We start from the raw sequence: 13,563 nt of genomic DNA, 5'->3' as shown, positions 1-13,563 counted from the left end.
GAGAGAAGTTTCGCAGAATGCTTTTGTGTAGTTTTTATTTGAAGATATTCCTTTTTCCACTATAGTCCCCTTAGCGATCTGAATGTCCACTTGCAGTTGCTACGGAAAGAGTGTTTCAGAACTGCTCTATCAATAGTAAGCTTCAGATCTGTTAGTTGAATGCACTGAACAGAAAGAAGTTTCGCATAATTCTTCTGTGTAGTTTTTATTTGAATATATTCCTTTTTCCACTATAGGCCCCTTTGCACTCTGAATGTCCACTTGCTGTTTCTTCAGAAAGAGTGTTTCAGAACTGCTGAATCAAAAGTAAGGATCAACTCTTTTAGTTGAATGCACAGAACAGAAAGAAGTTTCGCAGAATGCTTCCGTGTAGTTTTTATTTGAAGATATTCCTTTTTCCACTACAGTCCCCTTAGCGATCAGAATGTCCACTTGCAGTTTCTACGGAAAGAGTGTTTCAGAACTGCTCTATCAAATGTAAGCTTCAATTCAGTTAGTTGAATGCACTGAACAGAAAGAAGTTTCGCCAAATGTTTCTGTGTAGTTTTTATTTTAAGTTATTTCTTTTTCCAGTATAGGCCCCTTAGCGCTCCGAATGTCTACCTGCAGTTTCTACAGAAAGAGTGTTTCACAACTGCTCAATCTAAAGGAAGGTTCAACTCTGTTAGTTGAATACACAGAACAGAAAGAAGTTTCACAGATTGCTTCTGTGTCTTTTTTATTTGAGCTTATTCCTTTTTCCACTATAGGCCACGTAGTGCTCCAAATGTCCACTTGCAGTTCCTACAGAGTGTTTCAGAACTGCTCTATCAAAGGTAAGCCGCAATTCTCTTAGTTGAATGCACTGAACAGAAAGAAGTTTCGCAGAGTGCTTCCGTGTAGTTTTTATTTGAAGATATTCCTTTTTCCACTACAGGCCCCTTAGCAAACTGAATGTCCACTTGCAGTTTCTACAGAAAGAGTGTTTCAGTACAGCTCAATAAAAAGTAAGCCTCAACTCTGCTAGTTGAATGTACAGAGCAGAAAGAAGTTTCACAGAATGCTTCTGTGTAGTTTTTATTTGCAGATATTCCTTTTTCCACTATAGGCAACTTAGTGCTCCGAATGTCCACATGCAGTTTATACAGAAAGAGTGTTTCAGAAATTCTAAACCAAAGGGAGCTTCAACTCTCTTAGTTGAATGCACAGAACAGAAAGAAGTTTCACAGAATGCTTCTGTGTAGTTTTTATTTGAAGGTATTCCTTTTTCCACTATTGTCCCGTTAGCGATCCGAATGTCCACTTGCAGTTGCTACGGAAAGAGTGTTTCAGAACTGCTCTTTCAAAAGTAAGGTTCAGATCTGTTAGTTGAATGCACTGAACAGAAAGAAGTTTCGCATAAAGCTTCTGTGTAGTTTTTATTTGAAGATATTCCTTTTTCCCCTATAGGCCCCTTTGCACTCTGAATGTCCACTTGCTGTTTCTTCAGAAAGAGTGTTTCAGAACTGCTCAATCAAAAGTAAGGTTCAACTCTGTTAGTTGAATGCAAAGAACAGAAAGAAGTTTCTCAGAATGCTTCCGTGTAGTTTTTATTTGAAGATATTCCTTTTTCCACTATAGCCCCTTAGCGATCAGAATGTCCACTTGCAGTTTCTACGGAAAGAGTGTTTCAGAACTGCTCTATCAAATGTAAGCTTCAATTCAGTTAGTTGAATGCACTGAACAGAAAGAAGTTTCGCAGAATGTTTCTGTGTAGTTTTATTTTAAGTTATTTCTTTTTCCAGTATAGGCCCCTTAGCGCTCAGAAAGTCTACCTGCAGTTTCTACACAAAGAGTGTTTCACAACTGCTCAATCTAAAGGAAGGTTCAACTCTGTTAGTTGAATGCACGGAACAGAGAGAAGTTTCGCAGAATGCTTTTGTGTAGTTTTTATTTGAAGATATTCCTTTTTCCACTATAGGCCCCTTTTCACTCTGAATGTCCACTTGCAGTTTCCACAGAAAGAGTGTTTCAGAACTGCTCAATCAAAGTGAGGTTCAACTCTGTTAGTTGAATATACAGAACAGAAAGAAGTTTCGCAGAATGCTTCCGTGTAGTTTTTATTTGAAGATATTCCTTTTTCCACTATAGGCCCCTTTTCACTCTGAATGTCCACTTGCAGTTGCTAGGGAAAGAGTGTTTCAGAACTGCTCAATCAAAAGTGAGGTTCAACTCTGTTAGTTGAATGCACAGAACAGAAAGAAGTTTCGCAGAATGCTTCCGTGTAGTTTTTATTTGAAGATACTCCTTTTTCCACTATTGTCCCGTTAGCGCTCATAATGTCCACTTGCAGTTTCTACATAAGAGTGTTTCAGAACTGCTCAATGAAAAGTAAGGTTCAACTCTGTTAGTGGAATGCACATAAGAGAAGGAAGTTTCAGAGAAATCTTCTGTGTAGTTTTTATTTGAAGATATTCCTTTTTCCACTGTAGGCCCCTTAGCACTATGAATGTCCATTTGCTGTTTCTACAGAAAGAGTGTCTCAGAACTGCTCTATCAAAAGTAAGGTTCAGTTCTGTTAGTTGAATGCACTGAACAGAAAGAAGTTTCACAGACTGTTTCTCTGTCGTTGTTATTAGAGGTTATACCTTTTTCCACTATATTCCCCTTAGCGGTCTGAATGTCCACCTGCAGTTTCTACAGAAAGAGTGTTTCATAACTGCTCAATCAAATGTAAGGTTCAACTCCGTTAGTTGAATGCAGAGAACGGAAAGAAGTTTCACAGAATGCTTCAGTGTAGTTTTATTTGAAGATACGCCTTTTTCCAGTACAGGCCCCTTAGCGCTCAGAATATCCACATGCAGCTTCTACAGAAAGTGTGTTTCAGAGCTGCACAATCAAAAGTAAGCTTCAACTCTGTTAGTTGAATGCTCAGAACAGAAAGAAGTTTCGCAGAATGCTCCTGTGTAGTTTTTATTTGAAGATATTCCTTTTTCCACTATAGTGCCTTTAGCAATCCGAATGTCCACTTACAGTTTCTACGGAAAGAGTGTTCCAGAACTGCTCTATCCAAAGAAAGCTTCAATTCTGTTAGTTGAATGCACTGAACAGAAAGAAGTTTCACAGAATGTTCCTGTGTAGTTTTTATTTGAAGATATTTCTTTTTCCACTATAGGCCCTTTAGCGCTCCGAAAGTCCACCTGCAGTTTCTACAGAAAGAGTGTTTCACAACTGCTCAATCAAAAGTAAGGTTCAAATCTGTTAGTTGACTGTACAGAACAGAAAGTATTTCCACAGAATGATTCTGTGTAGTTTTTATCTGAAGATAGTCCATTTTCCACTATTGGCTCCTTAGCCCACAGAATGTCTACTTGCAGTTTGCACAGAAAGATTGTTTCCGAACTGCTCAATCAAAAGTGAGGTTCAACTCTGTTAGTTGAATGCACTGAACAGAGAGAAGTTTCGCAGAATGCTTCCGTGTAGTTTTTATTTGAAGATATTCCTTTTTCCACTATAGTCCCCTTAGCGATCAGAGTGTCCACTTGCAGTTTCTACGGAAAGAGTGTTTCAGAACTGCTCTATCAAATGTAAGCTTCAATTCAGTTAGTTGAATGCACTGAACAGAAAGAAGTTTCGCCAAATGTTTCTGTGTAGTTTTTATTTTAAGTTATTTCTTTTTCCAGTATAGGCCCCTTAGCGCTCGGAAAGTCTACCTGCAGTTTCTACAGAAAGAGTGTTTCACAACTGCTCAATCTAAAGGAAGTTTCAACTCTGTTAGTTGAATACACAGAACAGAAAGAAGTTTCACAGATTGCTTCTGTCTCTTTTTTATTTGAGCTTATTCCTTTTTCCACTATAGGCCGCGTAGTGCTCCAAATGTCCACTTGCAGTTCCTAAAGAAAGAGTGTTTCAGAACTGCTCTATCAAAGGTAAGCCGCAATTCTCTTAGTTGAATGCACTGAACAGAAAGAAGTTTCGCAGAGTGGTTCCGTGTAGTTTTTATTTGAAGATATTCCTTTCTCCACTACAGGCCCCTTAGCAAACTGAATGTCCACTTGCAGTTTCTACAGAAAGAGTGTTTCAGTACAGCTCAATAAAAAGTAAGCCTCAACACTGCTAGTTGAATGTACAGAGCAGAAAGAAGTTTCACAGAATGCTTCTGTGTAGTTTTATTTGAAGATATTCCTTTTTCCACTATAGGCCCCTTTGCACTCTGAATGTCCACTTGCTGTTTCTTCAAAAAGAGTGTTTCAGAACTGCCCTATCAAATGTAAGCTTCAATTCAGTTAGTTGAATGCACTGAACAGAAAGAAGTTTCGCAGAATGTTTCTGTGTAGTTTTTATTTTAAGTTATTTCTTTTTCCAGTATAGACCCCTTTGTGCTCGGAAAGTCTACCTGCAGTTTCTACACAAAGATTGTTTCACAACTGCTCAATCTAGAGGAAGGTTCAACTCTGTTAGTTGAATGCACTGAACAGAGAGAAGTTTCACAGAATGCTTATGTGTAGTTTTTATTTGAAGATATTCCTTTTTCCACTATAGGCAACTTAGTGCTCCGAATGTCCACATGCAGTTTATACAGAAAGAGTGTTTCAGAAATTCTAAACCAAAGGGAGCTTCAACTCTCTTAGTTGAATGCACAGAACAGAAAGAAGTTTCACAGAATGCTTCTGTGTAGTTTTTATTTGAAGGTATTCCTTTTTCCACTATTGTCCCGTTAGCGATCCGAATGTCCACTTGCAGTTGCTACGGAAAGAGTGTTTCAGAACTGCTCTTTCAAAAGTAAGGTTCAGATCTGTTAGTTGAATGCACTGAACAGAAAGAAGTTTCGCATAAAGTTTCTGTGTAGTTTTTATTTGAAGATATTCCTTTTTCCCCTATAGGCCCCTTTGCACTCTGAATGTCCACTTGCTGTTCCTTCAGAAAGAGTGTTTCAGAACTGCTGAATCAAAAGTAAGGTTCAACTCTGTTAGTTGAATGCAAAGAACAGAAAGATGTTTCTCAGAATGCTTCCGTGTAGTTTTTATTTGAAGATATTCCTTTTTCCACTACAGTCCCCTTAGCGATCAGAATGTCCACTTGCAGTTTCTACGGAAAGAGTGTTTCAGAACTGCTCTATCAAATGTAAGCTTCAATTCAGTTAGTTGAATGCACTGAACAGGAAGAAGTTTCGCAGAATGTTTCTGTGTAGTTTTTATTTTAAGTTATTTCTTTTTCCAGTATAGGCCTCTTAGCGCTCAGAAAGTCAACCTGCAGTTTCTACACAAAGAGTGTTTCACAACTGCTCAATCTAAAGGAAGGTTCAACTCTGTTAGTTGAATGCACGGAACAGAGAGAAGTTTCACAGAATGCTTTTGTGTAGTTTTTATTTGAAGACATTCCTTTTTCCACTATAGGCCCCTTTTCACTCTGAATGTCCACTTGCAGTTTCCACAGAAAGAGTGTTTCAGAACTGCTCAATCAAGAGTGAGGTTCAACTCTGTTAGTTGAATGCACAGAACAGAAAGAAGTTTCGCAGAATGCTTCCGTGTAGTTTTTATTTGAAGATACTCCTTTTTCCACTATTGTCCCGTTAGCGCTCAGAATGTCCACTTGCAGTTTCTACATAAGAGTGTTTCAGAACTGCTCAATGAAAAGTAAGGTTCAACTCTGTTAGTGGAATGCACATAAGAGAAGGAAGTTTCAGAGAAATCTTCTGTGTAGTTTTTATTTGAAGATATTCCTTTTTCCACTGTAGGCCCCTTAGCACTATGAATGTCCATTTGCTGTTTCTACAGAAAGAGTGTCTCAGAACTGCTCTATCAAAAGTAAGGTTCAGTTCTGGTAGTTGAATGCACTGAACAGAAAGAAGTTTCACAGACTGTTTCTCTGTCGTTGTTATTAGAGGTTATAACTTTTTCCACTATATTCCCCTTAGCGGTCTGAATGTCCACCTGCAGTTTCTACAGAAAGAGTGTTTCATAACTGCTCAATCAAATGTAAGGTTCAACTCCGTTAGTTGAATGCAGAGAACGGAAAGAAGTTTCACAGAATGCTTCAGTGTAGTTTTATTTGAAGATACGCCTTTTTCCAGTACAGGCCCCTTAGCGCTCAGAATGTCCACATGCAGCTTCTACAGAAAGAGTGTTTCAGAGCTGCACAATCAAAAGTAAGCTTCAACTCTGTTAGTTGAATGCTCAGAACAGAAAGAAGTTTCGCAGAATGCTCCTGTGTAGTTTTTATTTGAAGATATTCCTTTTTCCACTATAGTGCCTTTAGCAATCCGAATGTCCACTTACAGTTTCTACGGAAAGAGTGTTCCAGAACTGCTCTATCCAAAGAAAGCTTCAATTCTGTTAGTTGAATGCACTGAACAGAAAGAAGTTTCACAGAATGCTCCTGTGTAGTTTTTATTTGAAGATATTTCTTTTTCCACTATAGGCCCTTTAGCGCTCCGAAAGTCCACCTGCAGTTTCTACAGAAAGAGTGTTTCACAACTGCTCAATCAAAAGTAAGGTTCAACTCTGTTAGTTGACTGTACAGAACAGAAAGTAGTTCCACAGAATGATTCTGTGTAGTTTTTATCTGAAGATAGTCCATTTTCCACTATTGGCTCCTTAGCCCACAGAATGTCTACTTGCAGTTTGCACAGAAAGATTGTTTCCGAACTGCTCAATCAAAAGTGAGGTTCAACTCTGTTAGTTGAGTGCACAGAACAGAAAGAAGTTTCACAGAATGCTTCCGTGTAGTTTTTATTTGAAGATATTCTTTTTTGCACTATTGTCCCGTTAGCGATCTGAATGTCCACTTGCAGTTGCTACGGAAAGAGTGTTTCAGAACTGCTCTATCAAAAGTAAGCTTCAGATCTGTTAGTTGAATGCACTGAACAGGAAGAAGTTTCGCATAATTCTTCTGTGTAGTTTTTATTTGAATATATTCCTTTTTCCACTATAGGCCCCTTTGCACTCTGAATGTCCACTTGCTGTTTCTTCAGAAAGAGTGTTTCAGAACTGCTGAATCAAAAGTAAGGATCAACTCTTTTAGTTGAATGCACAGAACAGAAAGAAGTTTCGCAGAATGCTTCCGTGTAGTTTTTATTTGAAGATATTCCTTTTTCCACTACAGTCCCCTTAGCGATCAGAATGTCCACTTGCAGTTTCTACGGAAAGAGTGTTTCAGAACTGCTCTATCAAATGTAAGCTTCAATTCAGTTAGTTGAATGCACTGAACAGAAAGAAGTTTCGCCAAATGTTTCTGTGTAGTTTTTATTTTAAGTTATTTCTTTTTCCAGTATAGGCCCGTTAACGCTCCGAATGTCTACCTGCAGTTTCTACAGAAAGAGTGTTTCACAACTGCTCAATCTAAAGGAAGGTTCAACTCTGTTAGTTGAATACACAGAACAGAAAGAAGTTTCACAGATTGCTTCTGTGTCTTTTTTATTTGAGCTTATTCCTTTTTCCACTATAGGCCACGTAGTGCTCCAAATGTCCACTTGCAGTTCCTACAGAAAGAGTGTTTCAGAACTGCTCTATCAAAGGTAAGCCGCAATTCTCTTAGTTGAATGCACTGACCAGAAAGAAGTTTCGCAGAGTGCTTCCGTGTAGTTTTTATTTGAAGATATTCCTTTTTCCACTACAGGCCCCTTAGCAAACTGAATGTCCACTTGCAGTTTCTACAGAAAGAGTGTTTCAGTACAGCTCAATAAAAAGTATGCCTCAACTCTGCTAGTTGAATGTACAGAGCAGAAAGAAGTTTCACAGAATGCTTCTGTGTAGTTTTTATTTGCAGATATTCCTTTTTACACTATAGGCCCCTTTGCACTCTGAATGTCCACTTGCTGTTTCTTCAAAAAGAGTGTTTCAGAACTGCCCTATCAAATGAAAGCTTCAATTCAGTTAGTTGAATGCACTGAACAGTAAGAAGATTCGCAGAATGTTTCTGTGTAGTTTTTATTTTAAGTTATTTCTTTTTCCAGTATAGACCCCTTTGTGCTCGGAAAGTCTACCTGCAGTTTCTACACAAAGAGTGTTTCACAACTGCTCAATCTAGAGGAAGGTTCAACTCTGTTAGTTGAATGCACTGAACAGAGAGAAGTTTCACAGAATGCTTCTGTGTAGTTTTTATTTGAAGATATTCCTTTTTCCACTATAGGCAACTTAGTGCTCCGAATGTCCACATGCAGTTTATACAGAAAGAGTGTTTCAGAAATTCTAAACCAAAGGGAGCTTCAACTCTCTTAGTTGAATGCACAGAACAGAAAGAAGTTTCACAGAATGCTTCTGTGTAGTTTTTATTTGAAGGTATTCCTTTTTCCACTATTGTCCCGTTAGCGATCCGAATGTCCACTTGCAGTTGCTACGGAAAGAGTGTTTCAGAACTGCTCTTTCAAAAGTAAGGTTCAGATCTGTTAGTTGAATGCACTGAACAGAAAGAAGTTTCGCATAAAGCTTCTGTGTAGTTTTTATTTGAAGATATTCCTTTTTCCCCTATAGGCCCCTTTGCACTCTGAATGTCCACTTGCTGTTTCTTCAGAAAGAGTGTTTCAGAACTGCTCAATCAAAAGTAAGGTTCAACTCTGTTAGTTGAATGCAAAGAACAGAAAGAAGTTTCTCAGAATGCTTCCGTGTAGTTTTTATTTGAAGATATTCCTTTTTCCACTATAGCCCCTTAGCGATCAGAATGTCCACTTGCAGTTTCTACGGAAAGAGTGTTTCAGAACTGCTCTATCAAATGTAAGCTTCAATTCAGTTAGTTGAATGCACTGAACAGAAAGAAGTTTCGCAGAATGTTTCTGTGTAGTTTTTATTTTAAGTTATTTCTTTTTCCAGTATAGGCCCCTTAGCGCTCAGAAAGTCTACCTGCAGTTTCTACACAAAGAGTGTTTCACAACTGCTCAATCTAAAGGAAGGTTCAACTCTGTTAGTTGAATGCACGGAACAGAGAAAAGTTTCGCAGAATGCTTTTGTGTAGTTTTTATTTGAAGATATTCCTTTTTCCACTATAGTCCCCTTAGCGATCAGAATGTCCACTTGCAGTTGCTACGGAAAGAGTGTTTCAGAACTGCTCTATCAAAAGTAAGCTTCAGATCTGTTAGTTGAATGCACTGAACAGAAAGAAGTTTCGCAGAATGTTTCTGTGTAGTTTTTAAGTTATTTCTTTTTCCAGTATAGGCCCCTTAGCGCTCAGAAAGTCTACCTGCAGTTTCTACACAAAGAGTGTTTCACAACTGCTCAATCTAAAGGAAGGTTCAACTCTGTTAGTTGAATGCACGGAACAGAGAGAAGTTTCGCAGAATGCTTTTGTGTAGTTTTTATTTGAAGATATTCCTTTTTCCACTATAGTCCCCTTAGCGATCTGAATGTCCACTTGCAGTTGCTAGGGAAAGAGTGTTTCAGAACTGCTCTATCAAAAGGAAGCTTCAGATCTGTTAGTTGAATGCACTGAACAGAAAGAAGTTTCGCATAATTCTTCTGTGTAGTTTTTATTTGAATATATTCCTTTTTCCACTATAGGCCCCTTTGCACTCTGAATGTCCACTTGCTGTTTCTTCAGAAAGAGTGTTTCAGAACTGCTGAATCAAAAGTAAGGATCAACTCTTTTAGTTGAATGCACAGAACAGAAAGAAGTTTCGCAGAATGCTTCCGTGTAGTTTTTATTTGAAGATATTCCTTTTTCCACTACAGTCCCCTTAGCGATCAGAATGTCCACTTGCAGTTTCTACGGAAAGAGTGTTTCAGAACTGCTCTATCAAATGTAAGCTTCAATTCAGTTAGTTGAATGCACTGAACAGGAAGAAGTTTCCAGAATATTTCTGTGTAGTTTTTATTTTAAGTTATTTCTTTTTCCAGTATAGGCCCCTTAGCGCACAGAAAGTCTACCTGCAGTTTCTACACAAAGAGTGTTTCACAACTGCTCAATCTAAAGGAAGGTTCAACTCTGTTAGTTGAATGCACGGAACAGAGAGAAGTTTCACAGAATGCTTTTGTGTAGTTTTTATTTGAAGATATTCCTTTTTCCACTATAGGCCCCTTTTCACTCTGAATGTCCACTTGCAGTTTCTACAGAAAGAGTGTTTCAGAACTGCTCAATCAACAGTGAGGTTCAAATCTGTTAGTTGAATGCACAGAACAGAAAGAAGTTTCGCAGAATGCTTCCGTGTAGTTTTTATTTGAAGATACTCCTTTTTCCACTATTGTCCCGTTAGCGCTCAGAATGTCCACTTGCAGTTTCTACATAAGAGTGTTTCAGAACTACTCAATGAAAAGTAAGGTTCAACTCTGTTAGTGGAATGCACATAAGAGAAGGAAGTTTCAGAGAAATCTTCTGTGTAGTTTTTATTTGAAGATATTCCTTTTTCCACTGTAGCCCCCTTAGCACTATTAATGTCCATTTGCTGTTTCTACGGAAAGAGTGTCTCAGAACTGCTCTATCAAAAGTAAGGTTCAGTTCTGTTAGTTGAATGCACTGAACAGAAAGAAGTTTCACAGACTGTTTCTCTGTCGTTGTTATTAGAGGTTATAACTTTTTCCACTATATTCCCCTTAGCGGTCTGAATGTCCACCTGCAGTTTCTACAGAAAGAGTGTTTCAGAACTGCTCTATCAAAGGTAAGCCGCAATTCTCTTAGTTGAATGCACTGACCAGAAAGAAGTTTCGCAGAGTGCTTCCGTGTAGTTTTTATTTGAAGATATTCCTTTTTCCACTACAGGCCCCTTAGCAAACTGAATGTCCACTTGCAGTTTCTACAGAAAGAGTGTTTCAGTACAGCTCAATAAAAAGTAAGCCTCAACTCTGCTAGTTGAATGTACAGAGCAGAAAGAAGTTTCACAGAATGCTTCTGTGTAGTTTTTATTTGCAGATATTTCTTTTTCCACTATAGGCAACTTAGTGCTCCGAATGTCCACATGCAGTTTATACAGAAAGAGTGTTTCAGAAATTCTAAACCAAAGGGAGCTTCAACTCTCTTAGTTGAATGCACAGAACAGAAAGAAGTTTCACAGAATGCTTCTGTGTAGTTTTTATTTGAAGGTATTCCTTTTTCCACTATTGTCCCGTTAGCGATCCGAATGTCCACTTGCAGTTGCTACGGAAAGAGTGTTTCAGAACTGCTCTTTCAAAAGTAAGGTTCAGATCTGTTAGTTGAATGCACTGAACAGAAAGAAGTTTCGCATAAAGCTTCTGTGTAGTTTTTATTTGAAGATATTCCTTTTTCCCCTATAGGCCCCTTTGCACTCTGAATGTCCACTTGCTGTTTCTTCAGAAAGAGTGTTTCAGAACTGCTCAATCAAAAGTAAGGTTCAACTCTGTTAGTTGAATGCAAAGAACAGAAAGAAGTTTCTCAGAATGCTTCCGTGTAGTTTTTATTTGAAGATATTCCTTTTTCCACTATAGCCCCTTAGCGATCAGAATGTCCACTTGCAGTTTCTACGGAAAGAGTGTTTCAGAACTGCTCTATCAAATGTAAGCTTCAATTCAGTTAGTTGAATGCACTGAACAGAAAGAAGTTTCGCAGAATATTTCTGTGTAGTTTTATTTTAAGTTATTTCTTTTTCCAGTATAGGCCCCTTAGCGCTCAGAAAGTCTACCTGCAGTTTCTACACAAAGAGTGTTTCACAACTGCTCAATCTAAAGGAAGGTTCAACTCTGTTAGTTGAATGCACGGAACAGAGAGAAGTTTCGCAGAATGCTTTTGTGTAGTTTTTATTTGAAGATATTCCTTTTTCCACTATAGGCCCCTTTTCACTCTGAATGTCCACTTGCAGTTTCCACAGAAAGAGTGTTTCAGAACTGCTCAATCAAAGTGAGGTTCAACTCTGTTAGTTGAATATACAGAACAGAAAGAAGTTTCGCAGAATGCTTCCGTGTAGTTTTTATTTGAAGATATTCCTTTTTCCACTATAGGCCCCTTTTCACTCTGAATGTCCACTTGCAGTTGCTAGGGAAAGAGTGTTTCAGAACTGCTCAATCAAAAGTGAGGTTCAACTCTGTTAGTTGAATGCACAGAACAGAAAGAAGTTTCGCAGAATGCTTCCGTGTAGTTTTTATTTGAAGATACTCCTTTTTCCACTATTGTCCCGTTAGCGCTCATAATGTCCACTTGCAGTTTCTACATAAGAGTGTTTCAGAACTGCTCAATGAAAAGTAAGGTTCAACTCTGTTAGTGGAATGCACATAAGAGAAGGAAGTTTCAGAGAAATCTTCTGTGTAGTTTTTATTTGAAGATATTCCTTTTTCCACTGTAGGCCCCTTAGCACTATGAATGTCCATTTGCTGTTTCTACAGAAAGAGTGTCTCAGAACTGCTCTATCAAAAGTAAGGTTCAGTTCTGTTAGTTGAATGCACTGAACAGAAAGAAGTTTCACAGACTGTTTCTCTGTCGTTGTTATTAGAGGTTATAACTTTTTCCACTATATTCCCCTTAGCGGTCTGAATGTCCACCTGCAGTTTCTACAGAAAGAGTGTTTCATAACTGCTCAATCAAATGTAAGGTTCAACTCCGTTAGTTGAATGCAGAGAACGGAAAGAAGTTTCACAGAATGCTTCAGTGTAGTTTTATTTGAAGATACGCCTTTTTCCAGTACAGGCCCCTTAGTGCTCAGAATGTCCACATGCAGCTTCTACAGAAAGAGTGTTTCAGAGCTGCACAATCAAAAGTAAGCTTCAACTCTGTTAGTTGAATGCTCAGAACAGAAAGAAGTTTCGCAGAATGCTCCTGTGTAGTTTTTATTTGAAGATATTCCTTTTTCCACTATAGTGCCTTTAGCAATCCGAATGTCCACTTACAGTTTCTACGGAAAGAGTGTTCCAGAACTGCTCTATCCAAAGAAAGCTTCAATTCTGTTAGTTGAATGCACTGAACAGAAAGAAGTTTCACAGAATGTTCCTGTGTAGTTTTTATTTGAAGATATTTCTTTTTCCACTATAGGCCCTTTAGCGCTCCGAAAGTCCACCTGCAGTTTCTACAGAAAGAGTGTTTCACAACTGCTCAATCAAAAGTAAGGTTCAACTCTGTTAGTTGACTGTACAGAACAGAAAGTATTTCCACAGAATGATTCTGTGTAGTTTTTATCTGAAGATAGTCCATTTTCCACTATTGGCTCCTTAGCCCACAGAATGTCTACTTGCAGTTTGCACAGAAAGATTGTTTCCGAACTGCTCAATCAAAAGTGAGGTTCAACTCTGTTAGTTGAATGCACTGAACAGAGAGAAGTTTCGCAGAATGCTTCCGTGTAGTTTTTATTTGAAGATATTCCTTTTTCCACTATAGTCCCCTTAGCGATCAGAGTGTCCACTTGCAGTTTCTACGGAAAGAGTGTTTCAGAACTGCTCTATCAAATGTAAGCTTCAATTCAGTTAGTTGAATGCACTGAACAGAAAGAAGTTTCGCCAAATGTTTCTGTGTAGTTTTTATTTTAAGTTATTTCTTTTTCCAGTATAGGCCCCTTAGCGCTCGGAAAGTCTACCTGCAGTTTCTACAGAAAGAGTGTTTCACAACTGCTCAATCTAAAGGAAGTTTCAACTCTGTTAGTTGAATACACAGAACAGAAAGAAGTTTCACAGATTGCTTCTGTCTCTTTTTTATTTGAGCTTATTCCTTTTTCCACTATAGGCCGCGTAGTGCTCCAAA

The sequence above is a fragment of the Symphalangus syndactylus genome, chromosome 16 (assembly GCF_028878055.3).
Source record: "Symphalangus syndactylus isolate Jambi chromosome 16, NHGRI_mSymSyn1-v2.1_pri, whole genome shotgun sequence".
In the NCBI taxonomy this organism is placed as follows: Eukaryota; Metazoa; Chordata; class Mammalia; order Primates; family Hylobatidae; genus Symphalangus; species Symphalangus syndactylus.
This window is presented reverse-complemented; position numbering follows the sequence as displayed.